General features: G+C 39.3%; 1 protein-coding gene across 1 annotated transcript in view; it reads left to right on the top strand.

Annotated features, from left to right (window-relative positions):
• Positions 1–14,259, top strand: part of MAN1A2 (mannosidase alpha class 1A member 2) — a 135,986-nt gene that overhangs the window by 73,146 nt on the left and 48,581 nt on the right. The gene's annotated exons all lie outside the window — the stretch shown is intronic.

Below are 14,259 nucleotides of genomic sequence, written 5' to 3'. Positions count from 1 at the left end.
GGAAAACAAAGTGAATATTATTCTAATGTCTCTTGTGTGATAGCAGCAGGAGGACACTTACACCATTATGACAAAGTGTTCTTGTCTGCTGCTGATTTATTAATACAATAAAAAGGGTAGCTTATTGTTTTATTTTTGTTGAACAAAGTTATTTACAATATTTGCAATATAAAAAAAAAAGATTAATGGTTTACTGTGTTTACCTTTGCCAGCCTTAGATATAATGCAGTTCATTTCATGACTGTCTTTTTCATCCTTTTAAACATCATCAAAATGACATATCTTTCTGGGCAAAATAATAGTATCATTCCTGTGGATAAATCCAGCCTCAAATCTCATTTAAAGTAGAGCACGAGGGATGTTAAGTACCTGATATTCTATTAAAAGATAATCAAACTAATCCTTTCCAGGAATCTGACAGGCAGCATCTCCTCTGTTCAGGAAAACTCATTAGTCAAATTATGTTATATTGTCAATGGATATCCCCAACAACCAACTTAAATATATAAAAGATAGGTCTTCATTAAGTAAGACAATACTGTGTGTACTGGTTTCACAGAATTCTTAGATGTACTTAGGAAACTACTGAAATTAAAGCTTTCAGGTTTATCTAAATTAAGTTTTCAAAGGGTGAAAATCTCAGAAGAGTTAACAGCATTGCGTACGTCCTGTTCAATGAAGATGAGATTTGCGCTTGTTGCCAGGAGATGAGCTGCTTCTTCATAAGTAGTTGTGACAGCTCACTGGTCTCTTAACAGGACACAGCCTGAAAAAAACCTCTATTTTTCTTTGACTTTTAAAGCATTGTCTCATATTGGGCGTTGCCACTGCTCACTGCAGTGCAGATTGCATTGCTTGTGCAGTTTCTGTTTCCAGGCTTGTAGTAAACATTTTCTTGACTGGCAGAGGACACTTAGCCCAGTTCATTGCTGCATCTTGGTACTGGACGACACCTGAAGCGGAGAAAACTGACTTCGCTGCGAATTTGTTTCTTCCACTCTGAGTCTGATTGGAAATAGGTTTTTCCTGTTAGTATAATATACTTTAAACTGGTGGAAATAAAGGACAATCCATTTTAGCACTAGAAAATACAATAGCTATGCAGTGATTGCTACTCTTAAAACTCATTATTTGATCATGTTCCTGTAGAGGGCTATAAAAACTAAGGAGGAGTAGATCATTGGTAACTATTCCTTACATGTCATGGATCTCCTCTTGACCAAGTCTGTTTTTCTGTCCCTCTTCAGTAGTTTAAGAGTCATATTGATGCCAATGGGCACCAGTGACAGCAAGCACAGTATCCTACCTGTTGTTTTTCCAGACATTCATTTACTGGCATTACTCTTGACAAAGTAATATATTAGTTTCTACCGTGGAGTTTTCCTGTTCTTTCCTCCTAGGTTAGCATTTGCACTGAGGGTTTTCACGCTTTATCTGATCCAGAAAGGAAGTCTGGCATTGTCTTTTGTCAACTGAAAACACAGTTTTCCAGCAGGATTTTTTTTCACTTTGGAACAGAGCTAAAATACAACTCTGGACATGATACTGCTTTAAAATCGAGCATCTTTGGCTGGCTTTGCCTTTTGGAACTTGTTCTCATTCAGTACTAACTGTTATGTTTCTGTCTTGAAAAGGAATTTGCATGTTAGCTGAGAACAGATATAGTGAGAGGAAAATAAATGCCATGAATGCTCCAATAACAGCTAAGCAAACCCACTACAGACTAGGAAAAATATTACCAGAAAATTGTTCCCTGTAATGATGTGTGTAGCTACCACATGAGAAAGATGGTGAACTCTTCTTGCCTGTTAGGAATCAAGAGGATGCTGCCTGCAGTGACATTCTGTTACCAGTTATGAATCGGATAATCAGGAGACAAATTTTTAAAGGAATGACCAAGAAGTTTTCTAGCCTTCCAACACAGCATGTTCTGTGATTTTTTAAATTTTTTTTTAATTCAAAACACAAGATTGAAGATAAGTGCCTAAATCAAAATAATGCAACTCTGTCCATTTTAGGAAAAGGTCTTTTAAGGTGACCTAGGTAATTGTGAACCAGATAGTCTGATTTCACTTCTTCTCCCCATCCCAGAAATTTACATAATGGAAAATAAGAGATCATCAGTACAATAGTGACTTGACAATAAAAGGCTTCTCTTAAGAATTTATATATGACTGTAGGTTTGCTCTTATTGAGATGGCAAATAAGTAGAAAACTCCAGAGAAATTTAATTGAATGTTCAATTAGGCCTCTGTAAATTAAATCCACTTTAGTGTTGCTAAAGGTGTAGGTGCAGACTGGAAGTTACAAAAGAAATGAACAACCTATGTTGAACAGACTAACATGGGGAGAGAGTAAGGGACTGTGTTTTGAGTCGTTGTGGCTTTGGAAGAGTACGTGAAACTCAAACAAGGCAAGCTGCTCAGCTTGAACTTCAGGTATGAAATCATGTGACAAAAGACCGATGAGCATTTGGATTTATAAATAAGAACTTCAAATATGAGGAGGAAATTATTTCTGTTGAAGTCATTAATAAGGACTGCTGTTGGTATGCTTCAAGCTTCTTGGTAATCACATTCTTAGAAGGACTTGTAAAAGCAGCAGAAGCAGTAGAAAGTCATGAAAAGTTAGAGGACTGGTAGTTGTGCCTCTTGGACATGAGTACTCAGTATGTGGTACATGACACAGTCCAGATATCTCTCTGGAAAGAATATTTCACTTAAGTACTGCTTATTGATGTAATTACAAAGGTATCTTGACACTTACTCCTTTTCTTATGCAGATGATCAGATTGTTGCTCTTGAACATTTTTTGTTTTCATTTGCATGGCATAAAAGAACAACATTTTTATCTTGCATTTCTGGTCCTGAGAACTATAAATTACACTGCAGGAGTCTGGATATTTATCTCACCATTTTGTCAAAACAAATGTCTAGTTTTTCAAGTGCCTTGCAGAATTTATGCAACTATGAAGATTCAGTGCTTACTAATTCATTGCTCATAGGTTTTGTTTGCCAACTAATTTTCTGCCAGAACTCAGTCCATATATATGTATATATATATAATATATATATATATAAAATTCATATATAAAAAAACCTGTAGATAAGCTACGTATCTGTTGATTGGTGAAAATAAGCCAGTTCATTAAAAACAAACAAATAAAAAACCAACCAAACACTACTTAACTTCCATCAGGTGGAATGTAATGTGCTTTGCATCTGACATTGTATCAGGGATATGTTTCTGAAGATGTAAAAGCTGTGTGATTTTTACTTTTTTTTTTTTTCCCCTAGACTGCAATTTTTGCATTGTAATCTGTCACATTATACCAGCAGGAGAGGGGAGGCTGTGTGTATAATGACTGCACATAGTGTAAAACAATATGTAATTTAATCTCTGTTTAACTTTTCTTTGTAAAGGCAAATACAGTCTAAAAGGGACTGAGTCATTTCTGGCAAAAACTAAAGGGGAAATCAAGATGAAATTTAAAATGGAAAGCTTGGCAGCACATTCAAGAGAAATGGGAGACAGAGGAATAACTGAGAAAGAAAGTAGAAATTGAGACAATCTAAGCACAGAGTGAAAAGACAGAAAAGATAACATGGCATAGAAAAATATATGGGAAATAAAGGAAATACTTGTCATGAATGGAGAAGGTGTTAGGAAAAGATGTTACCAAAAAGAAAACCTATGTCAAGAGAGATTAATAATCACAGGAAGTAGATAACTTCTATTGCACAAAAATTATTCTGATAAAACTTGTTAGCTTAGTACAAACAGCTTAATTATTTGACTTCAGAATCATTTCTTAAGGTTTCTAACACAAATTTTTCTTCTTAAAAACCACAGAGAGGCTGGATCATGAGTTGTGAACTTCAGGCACATAATGGAGTCTGTTATTCAACTCAGTAGGACAGCTGGTAGTACCAAAATACCGAAGATCATTGATTAATAGAAAAAAACCACCCAAAAATGGAAAACAACACCCCCAAGATTCATTGATACCATTTGCTTTGCCTGGATGTGTTTGGCTACAAAGGCATATTGAAAGACTGATATATTGGAGTCAATTCTAGTTCCTAGGAATGTGTTTTGGAGATGAGAAAGTGTTTTTCCCCTGTCAGATTCCCCCACATGTTTCTTATAATCCTGTTCCTCACAGCTGTACTGTTGGCAGTCCATCCGTTTTATGTCTTACCTTCTTTAGATCTCCATTCATTCCCTGTCCTTCCTCTCGACACCTTTGTTTCTTCCCTTCACTGCCTATTTAGGCTCCCTTCTTTTACCAACTTCTCCCTGACACTTCACCTTGTAGGAGGTGGGGAACTGGAAGCCCTGTCCTTAACCACTTCTCCTTCCCCACTGGCAAAGCTGTCCCTTGATGGCTCTTTTCTTCAATTTTCTGACGGCCATTCATTTTTCTCCTTTCTCCTTTTCCTTTTTCCACAGTTTAAATCAACCTTTCTCTGTGCCAGCTACTAGTTGGGGAACATTTAAGCTAGAAGCCATACATTGTCTGTGCTCCCACATCTGGTTCCCTCTGCTACTGTAGTAGCTCCTTCAGCAAGAAGAGATTATGCTTAGGCATGAGTGATTGTGGTTGGTGTGTTGTGCAAATTCAAGATTGTCGCTTCTAGGCCTGGGACCATTTTTTTTACAAAGGTAACTAAGCTGGCAGGTTAATATTGCTTGTGTGGGTAAACTTAAAGTGAAGAAGCCAGAGATATGAAAAGCAGGAAAGATGAAGCACAAAAATTGCCTACTATTCTAATAATAATAGCAGAAGAGAAAATTAACTCAAGACTGCCATGGTTTTTGGCTCAGTTAAATGGGATGTGAAGCAGTGTGCTACATCTTCTGGAATTATCAGATCGAGGAGGCATTTATATGCCAGATTTTCATCACATTTATTCTGAATTTTAAGTCATCTGTGATGTTGACTGACTGGTGTAAAGTGCCTTGGATTTGAAGGCCCTTTAAAAATTGAGAACATGTAACATTTCTACTCAGATATGCATGAAACCTGTGCCAAGGAAGCTGATACAGCTATTGAAGTGAATGGAAATTATGCTGTTTAATTGAAGTATTATTAGCCAGTGGCAGGTAGTTCAAATATGATTAGCTGGTTGTCCAGTGTATGCCAAATTTTTATGTTCAGATCTTCTAAAGTAAAAATGTTGAATATTTCTAATAAGCTAATATATGCACAGACTTTCTCATATTGGTTTTTCAAAAATATCAGTAGTGTGAAACCAATGAATATTTCATTATATCCTAAGATGCCTCAGTCAACAGTAACTGGATTCCTCATGTCTCTTGTCCAGGAAAGCAGCTTTGGAAAACTTTTGAAGAAGATAAAGATAGTATCACTTAAGAATTCCATTTGCAGATCTTTCCCTGCTGATGGTAGAGAATCACCAGAGTATTTATCTTTTATCTAAGAAGCAGCATTTGAATATGTAATTGCTAATTTGTAAAATGTAAATAGGGGAAGTTGTAGTCCAGCAGACAATATCTGTCTTATCTGCAGTTAGCTGAAGCAGTTGAAGTATTTTTGTGTGTTTATTTTTCAGCTCATTTGTAGACTGTAGCTGAACAATATGATCAGATAGGCGTTTTAATGCTTTTCAGTACAACTCAACTTAGGAACTACCACTATGATAGTTCTCCTAGATTGTTATGATGGGGTAGTTTCTTCCCATCTCTTTTGCTAGTTTTTGTCCCTGTATTCATTAATCCAAAAAATCATGACCTGTATTTTCATCTCAAAGCAGTCTAGAGGCTCTAGGAAAGAAACAGCTTGGATGTATGAATGGACCTGTTCAGTCCTGTGGGCTTTACTGAGCTTTTGCTTTCAGAAGTAGAATGCAGAACACAGTTGCAGCTTTTACCTTGGAAGTTGTGATAATTCTGATACACTGCATTAGAAAACTTTCACAAGAAGAATCTCTGGATCTCCAAAAAGAGAGACTAAGGATAGCCAAGCTTGTGTAGCCATGAAGTTTAGATCAGAGGCAACTGTTACGTGACCTAATTTCATGTGTCATCTGAAACTGGACAGCCTTCTTTGCCTTCTTACTGTTCTTTAAAATTGTCAGCAAAAGTGTATCTTTCAGGGAGGAATCCAGTGTGAGTTTCTTAAATAAAAGTATTTGTAGAAGTCTTGTTTGTGTTTTTACTGGTTAAAGAAAATGTCAACCTAGTCTACATGTTTTGAAAACTAAGGGAGTTTCTTTTTTCCACAAAGAAGGAACATTCCATGACACATTTATTGCCTTGTGAAATGAGCAAATCATCAAGTTATGTAATATTTACGGCTTAAGTGCTATCTGCTTTATCCGGTTGCTCTTGAGAAACCAGAATTCTTATAGCACAGGAATACTTTGCAGCAGCAGAGGTAACCAGTCCTGGACTTCCGTGAGGGTGAATTTGGCAGTGTTTTAAAATTTTGTAGACTGTTAAAATTCAGCAGTTTCTTTCCCTCTGCCTGTATAAACTGCCTGTGTGTAACAGCTGAATGCCTTGCAGAGGTGTAGTAGCTTTACTGGCAAAGGTTTAAGTGAGTATCATTGGGCACCAAAGCTAATGCACAAGATGAGCATGATGGCATCACCCCTAAATCTCTCCTGCCTTCAAAAAGGGCCAGCAGGACGATCTAGGGAACTAGAGCCTGGCCAGTCTTACCTTTATCCCTGGAAAGATGATGGAGCAACTAATTTGGTAAACTATTCCCCAGCCCATGAGCAACAAAGTGATTGGGGAACTCATGTTCAACCAACCCTGATGACCTATGATAAAATGACTGTATTCCACAAGATTCTCATAAAGAAGCTAGTGAAGTATGGGCTAGATGAGCAGATAGTGAGGTGGATTGAAAACTGAACAGACAAGGTCAGAGGGTGATGATCAGTGGTGCAAAATACAGTTTGAGCACAGTAACTAGTGGTGTACCCCAGGTCCAATTCTGTTCAATGTTTTCACAAATGATCTGGATGATGGGGCAGATGGCGCCCTCAGCAAATTTGCTGATGACACCAAACCAGGAAGAGCAACTGGTATGCCAGAGGTTTGTGCTGCCAGTGAGAGGAACCTCAGTAGGATGGAGAAATGGGCTTGACAGGAACCTCATGCAGTTCAACGAGGGTAAGGGCAAAATCCCGCACCTGGGAAGAAACAAGCCCATGCACCACTGTATGTGGGGGCCACTCAGCTCTGCAGAAAAGTGGTGGACACCAAGTTGGCCACGTGCAGCAATATTCCCTTGCAGTAAAGAAAGTGAATGGTACCCTGGCGTGCATTAGGAAATTTGCCAGCAGGTCAGCGGAGGTAGTTCTTACCCTTTGCTGTATCCAGTTCTAGGCTACATAGTGCAAGAGACATGAACATACTGGAGAGAGTCCAACAAAGGACTGACAAAGATAGTTCAGGGACTAGATTATCTCTCATTTGAGGGAATGCTGGAAGAGCCAGGACTGTTCTGCCTGGAGAGGAAAAGACTCAGGAGGGACCCCATCATTGTGTGCAAATATCTGAAGGGAGGAAGTAAAGAAAGTAGAGCAAATTGTCATCATAGCCATTTTAAGTTGTCGCCATAATCCAGATTTAAGCTGATTCTTGGTTTTTTAACTCTGATCTTAGACTGCTGAGATGGGTTTAGATTTTTCATTTCCATACCGATTTTTTTCTGCCATAAATATAAATTCATAGAGCATTCCCTTTGCAGAATAAGCCTTCTCTTGTTTAAAGTTTCAGTGTTTTAGAAATGCTTAGTGTTGTTCATCAAGTACTTTGGTAATCATTGCAGCTTACCAAGGACAGCAATAGTACCTTAGCTACGGCATTGTCTTTACAGTATCTGCAAAATTTCCTTCCTTGAACATCTGCTACAGCTCAAGAAACCTACAGTGCTGATGAGGTGCTGTTGAATTTATGTATTTCTACATCATTTCACCACTATAGGTAGTATAGTTTGTAACTGCCTTGCTAAATTTCACATGAACATGATTTACATTCTCCAGGACCAATTCTAGATGTGGCATACCTCTTCAATCATCACTAACAAACATCTGTAAAATATACCTCAGGTGTTCTCCCACTCTCATTTCATACTATGGCAGCAGAAATGTTACCAGAATCTTATTGCATCTCCCTCATCTCACAAGATGACTTTGTAATTACATCCATGAAAATTACTAGAAGCAAGTGTGTAAAGAGGGAGCTGTTTTTCCATTTCTTCGTAGCAGGATGGCCTCCACTTGCAGGGGGAAATGCCCTAGGAACACTGTAAAACCCAGGAGCCCCCAAACTTTACAGGGGCAAGGTGTGTTGGAAGTTAAGAGCTATTCATCTAGGAGCTTAGAGCTATTGATCTGGCATGCAGGCATCTTTTTCCTATGCAGTAAGACTTACATATAAACAGGCATCAAACCAGCAATGGTTATTAAGCTACTTCTGGTTTTCTTAGTTTGTTTTTTTTGGTGATAATGCAGCTTGATTTTCACCACGAGCCTTTATCTCCACTTATGCAGAGAGTCCTCTCTAAGAAGTTGAACTTTAAATGAGTGTTTAGCTACCAAAGGCAGCGAGGAGCTGACTGCTGCAGATTGAACTCTGAAGGTAGAAAGGTAACTATTCTTGATTGGGCCAAGGAGTACCACATCGTTTCCTCAAGGGTGTGAGTCTGGAATTGCTGTCAAGTGCTCTGGTTTTTCAATTTATATTTAGTAATTAGATAGGTCTCACTCATCATCTTCATCCTTAGTGTTCAAAGGAAATGTGTTCAGGATTTGATACCAATAGTAGTACTGATGGTGAACCCCAAGTACTGTATTTTTGTGAACTTGTGCAGTATATCTGTTTTGTCTGATGTTTTTTCAATGATCCGGGGCTATCAAAGCCTACAGAACCAGCCACGTTGCATGGTCATAGAGACTCGCTAGTTAATAACCATCAGATTAGAGAGAAGTCTGGCATTTATTACTTTTTAATAAGAATGATTCAAAGGCTGGTCTATGCACGTACATGAAAGAGGTTCCTTATTTGTAGAAAACATCTATCATTGCCCTCAGAGTTAGGAACAGAGGGCATTTGGTGCTGTTTGCCATTTATAGTGCTGGAAGGGAACACCTAACAGCACTATTAGCATAATATAGTCTTCTGAGAGCTGCAGCTATGCATCTAGGCAGTCACTGGATACATCAATAAGACTTTTGAAGAATCATTGAAATCTTTCAGGCCTTTTCTGCTGAATGTTTTAAAGGCCTTGCTTGGATTAATAGGCTCAGGAGCAAGCTTTCATATTGTGGAGTGGGTGGCAGGTTTGATATGTTAAGCATCAATTTAATGGATGAAAATTATTCAGGCCCTCACAGCTGGTCTGCTGTACATACTAGTTTGTAAATACTGATTGCTGTTTTCATCTTAATGAGGGATCCACTTACCCGATTTGGGGTTTAGATTTTGCTTTTTCTGCCAATTTTCAGTCTCTTCCCTTCTAGCTGTAAACAGCTTGATTTGTTTTTGAAAGGGGGAAGAAATTCTTCCACTGCTTTATATTATTTACAGAAAGAAGTATTAGCCTAGTAAAGGCCATGTAAACTGATGGATTTAATGTGTTAGATTTTGCCATGTAAAATGGAAATACTTTTCCAAGTCTACAGTGGCTTCTAAAACTTTTCTGAAGAATGTCTGTCTGTATTTTGAGAGTGCACAAAACAGCTACCTTGGGATTAATACCCGTTTACCTAGAACAGTGCTTTTGCATCTTCAAAGCAGGATGTTTGCTACTGCTGTTACGGTGTCTTTGAGAAGATTCTGATCAGTTCTGTACTTGGAGCTTTGTGCTAGCAAAGAAACTTGGGGATAGATGGTCTCCATGATTCATGGAAGGTCCTTTGTGTGTCTACAGAGTAAATACCATACCTGAGAGGCAAAACATTTTCCTCTTACATGTACGGAATGTGCACAAGGCATCTCATTACTTGGGAACTGTGGTGGGTTGACCCTGGCTGGATGCAAGGTGCTCCCCAAAGCTGCTCTGTCACTCCCCTCCTCAGCTGGACAGGGGAAAGACAAAAAAAATGCAGTGAAAGACTCATGGGTCCAGGTAAGGACAGGGAGAGATCACTTGCTGAGTATTGTCATGGGCAAACCAGACCTGACTAGGGGTATTAACTGAAAATGAGAAATAAAAATTGAATCTTAAAACACCTTTCCCCTACCTCTCCCTTCTTCACAGGGTGAGTTTCACTCCCAATTTTCTCTACCTCTTCCCCCACAGCAGCGCAGGGGGACAGGGAATGGGGGTTGCAGTCAGTTATCCCATGTTATCTCTGCCCCACCTTCCTCAGAGGGAGGACTCCTCACACTCCTCCCCTGCTCTAGGGTGGGGTCCTTCCCACAGGAGACTGCCCTTCACCAACTTCTCCCACGAGTCCTTCCCACAAGCCACAGTTCTTCACAAACTGCTCCAGTGGGTGTCCCCCATGGGGTCACCAGTCCCACCAGCAAGCCTGCTCCAGTATGGGCTTCTCTCCACAGAGCCACAGGTCCTGCCAGGACCCTGCTCCGGTGTGGGCTTCCTACAGGGTCACAGCTTCCTTTGAGCATTCACCTGCTCTGCTATGGGGCTCTTCCACGGGCTGCAGGTGGATCTCTGCTCCCCCATGGACATCCATGGGCTGCAGGGGCACATCCTGCCTCACCATGGGCTGCACCATGGGCTGCACCATGGGCTGTAGGGGAATCTCAGCTCTGGTGGCTGGAGCACCTCCGTTCCCTTGTGCACTGACCTTGGTGTCGGCAGGGTTGATTCTGTGACATTCTCACTCTTCTGGCTGCAGTTGCTGTTCTGTGGTTGGTTTTTTTTTACCCCTTTCTTAACCATATTTTCGCAGAGGCTCTACCACCACCACTCATGGGCTCAGCCTAGACCAGTGGTGGGTCTGTCTTGCAGCCAGCTGGCATTGGCTCAGCCAGGCATGGGGAAGCTTCTGGCAGCTTCTCACAGAAGCCACCCTTCTGGCCCTTCACTACCAAAACCTTGCCATGCAAATAAAATGCAGCAACATGGCTGGAAGAGTGGTAAGGCAGCTGAGTAATTCTCAGTTATTCTTCTGTTCCTTGGTAAAGTCAAATCATCTAAGTCTTTGTATGTATTGTACAGAGCATTTTTAAATGCTGTAGTGATGACTTTGCAGTAATCACAGTTATGCTGCATTAGTAGTTATTCTTATCACCAAGTTTTTCCTAATAACTAATTTACTTTCCCTTGGTCCATTTTGGTGTTATTTTCTGTTCTCCATGTCCATGGAAAAAATACTATTTCTTTTTACTTGTGTTAGCCTTTTATATACTGAAAAGTCATTATCTTCTCCTCTTTTGAACATCTTTTGTCTGGACTAAATAACCCCAATTCTTCTACGGTTTCCTAACGAGCTCTATTTTTAAGGCAGCCATTCATTTTTTGTTCTTTTCTGTTCTTCTTGCCTATGTATTTTTTGAACTGCATTGCCTGTCAACAGGGAACTGCCAGGGCTGAAGTAGAATCTATGAGTTCAACCCATTTAAAAAAAAATTAAAGTAAAAATATTACATGATAAGTAACGATGTTGTCTGATACCAGCACATTATTCATAAGCTAGAGCCTGAGGCTTTTGCTGTTGTTCTTATGGCAGGTTGGAACTTGCTAAACAAGGCACTTTAACGAGCTCAGCAGAGCTCTCTGGACACGTCTGCAGTTTCCCGTAAAAGGCACCTCACTCACCACTGCTTGCTACATTTCTTTCTTTTCCCTCCCTCTCTCCAAGAGTACTCTTGTGGTCACTTGGCTCTGATAAAATCCTATGCAGCTGTCTCCCAGTTCTCACTCCAGCTTGCATAGGTATACACTGTGCCAAGCACTCAGTCGTTTTTTTATGCAGAAGTAGCAGCAAGATAGGACTGAGATGGCAGTAATAGAAAGTAAAGGCATGCCTTCAACCAATTTTTTGTTTCCTTACATTCAGTTTTGGATGAGAGGGATATAGAGAGGGAATGTTGTACCTTCTGATGCTAGATCAGTGGTACTCAAGAGTCCTCAGCCCACTGGAGGTGACAGGAAAGTGCCTTTATCACAGCCAGTTTGGGCAGGTACTGCTAAGAACATGGTTGTCTGAATTAGCAGTTCCTGCTGGTGCTCTGATGCTGAAATGGCTCAGTGATTGCCTTGCTTTAACTGTCTTGCCTGGATTCGTGCACATTTAGATCAGCTCAACCTTTACTTCATACACTCTAGCTAAAAACTCCTTCCCCACGTACCATACATTTCAAACTGATTAAAAGCTGGATAGCAATGTAAATAGTTAGCCATTAAGAATATTCTTTTAGCAAGGATGTTTCTAAGGATGTTCTTCCATTGAATATTCTCACCCTAATGTTTCAATATCTTTTCTTAATGAACAATATGATAGTGCATAGCAGAGGGTGCAACATACGAAAGCTGAAGATAAACAAATTCATGTTACAAATGTCTTTCCAAACTGTTTACGATTTCACTGGAAGTCATCATTCTGTTCTTGATTAAGTGTTAAAGCTTGCCTGCAATGTAGAGGGAGTCCCTTCAGATGACTCCCAGTAGATAGTTCTGCTCTTGACCCATCTACTACTTAAAATTCTAGAAGTTCAACATGAATTTTTGATGCTTATTTATAGATGCAAATGAAGTAGTTCTTATGCAACTGGGCCAAGACTGAGCTTTCAGTTCTCTTAAGGTTTTCTTTTTTCCCAATTACCATAGATTTCACCTGTATTATACCTCTTCCTTATACTATGTCTCCCTGTTCTGACTTGGTCCTTTATTCAAGGTCAGAGTGTTGTATGAATTTTACTGCTAAATTTCTGCACGTTTTCTCAAAGACCATCTCTTGTCGGTTTCTTTGCTAAAAATCATTCAAGCCGTATTGCCTCTGTTACTTCACAATTCTATCAAATCATATCCTCAGGTATATTCTTTTTCAGTTTAGACATATCCCATCTTACAATTCATATGGAGAACTTCTGTAAAAGTTCTTTATCCTGGCTCATTGCTTTCAGATTCACCTCCATCTCTCCATACTCCACTGCATCAAATACAATTAGATGTCATCTTTAATATTTTCTTCTGGTTTATTTCATGTCTCACTAGTCATATCCTCAAACATTAAGATATTGATTTTTTTCCCACCTTCATATGAAAAATAAGGATGTTCTTGATTGCTTTTTTTTTCAGCTTGCTTCTCTAGTGAGCATCTCATCAGTTTCCTCCCATAGACTTTACAAATCCAATTCCTGTAGTCCTTCCTAAAGTTCTTATTCTTCTTGATTACAGAGTATTGGTCAGGTAGCTGACGATAGAATTGTAGAATATCTCAAGTTAGAAGGACCTTTAAGGATTGTGGAATCCAACCCCAAGCTTCTCTCAGGACTACCTAAAACTGAACCATATGACTAAGAGCATCATCCACACGTTCCTTGAGCTGTGACCAGTCCCTTAGTGAAGAACATTTTCCCTATCTGAAATTGCCCGTATGCATCTTCATTTGATTTCCTCGTGTCCTATTGCTGGTCACCAAAGAGAGGATGTTTCTATACTAAGTCCATGTTGCATAAGTTATTTTGGGACAGGGTAGCTCTTTTTGTAACTAGTTTGTATGGTGTTAAACTGGTGAATAATCTTATCTCCAGATTAAGGAGATACTTCTCCAGAAATGTAGTGAATACTGAGAGTGCATTAATTAAAAAGTATGCGAGCAACTAACTGGTACAAGCCAATTCATGCCATGGAGATATACCAAATACACCTTCTTTGGAAAACATGCTGCAGGTAGGCTTAGAAGGAACTTTATCCCAATTGCTTGTCTGTCTAATAGACTTTGGGCTCTCAATAAGGCTATTCCAGATTTATGTTCTAAAAGTAAGTAGAAATAACACTAGAAATGACAGAGATTTTGTCCTCTCAGTAATTTCTGTGAGGGATCAGACTAGAGAGGGAAGATTAACCCTGTAATTATTTTGCATGTTATTCATATTATTTTTCATGCATTATCGATGAAGGAAAAACTAGAGGAAACTGCGCATCTGGTTTTGCCTAGACAGTGTTCATAAAAGAATGGGAACTCTGTCTGCAGTAATCTCATTAAAAAGAGACTGGAAGTTTGTAAAAGTTAAAATACTTGGGTAGGAGAGTTGTGTCTTGGTTTTTAATGAGAAATATAAGGTATGATTTAAAGACTGTTTTAG

The sequence above is a fragment of the Corvus hawaiiensis genome, chromosome 2, assembly GCF_020740725.1.
Source record: "Corvus hawaiiensis isolate bCorHaw1 chromosome 2, bCorHaw1.pri.cur, whole genome shotgun sequence".
Classification (NCBI taxonomy): Eukaryota; Metazoa; Chordata; class Aves; order Passeriformes; family Corvidae; genus Corvus; species Corvus hawaiiensis.
Note: the sequence above shows the minus strand (reverse complement) of the source record. Positions and strands in the feature narration are given on the sequence as shown.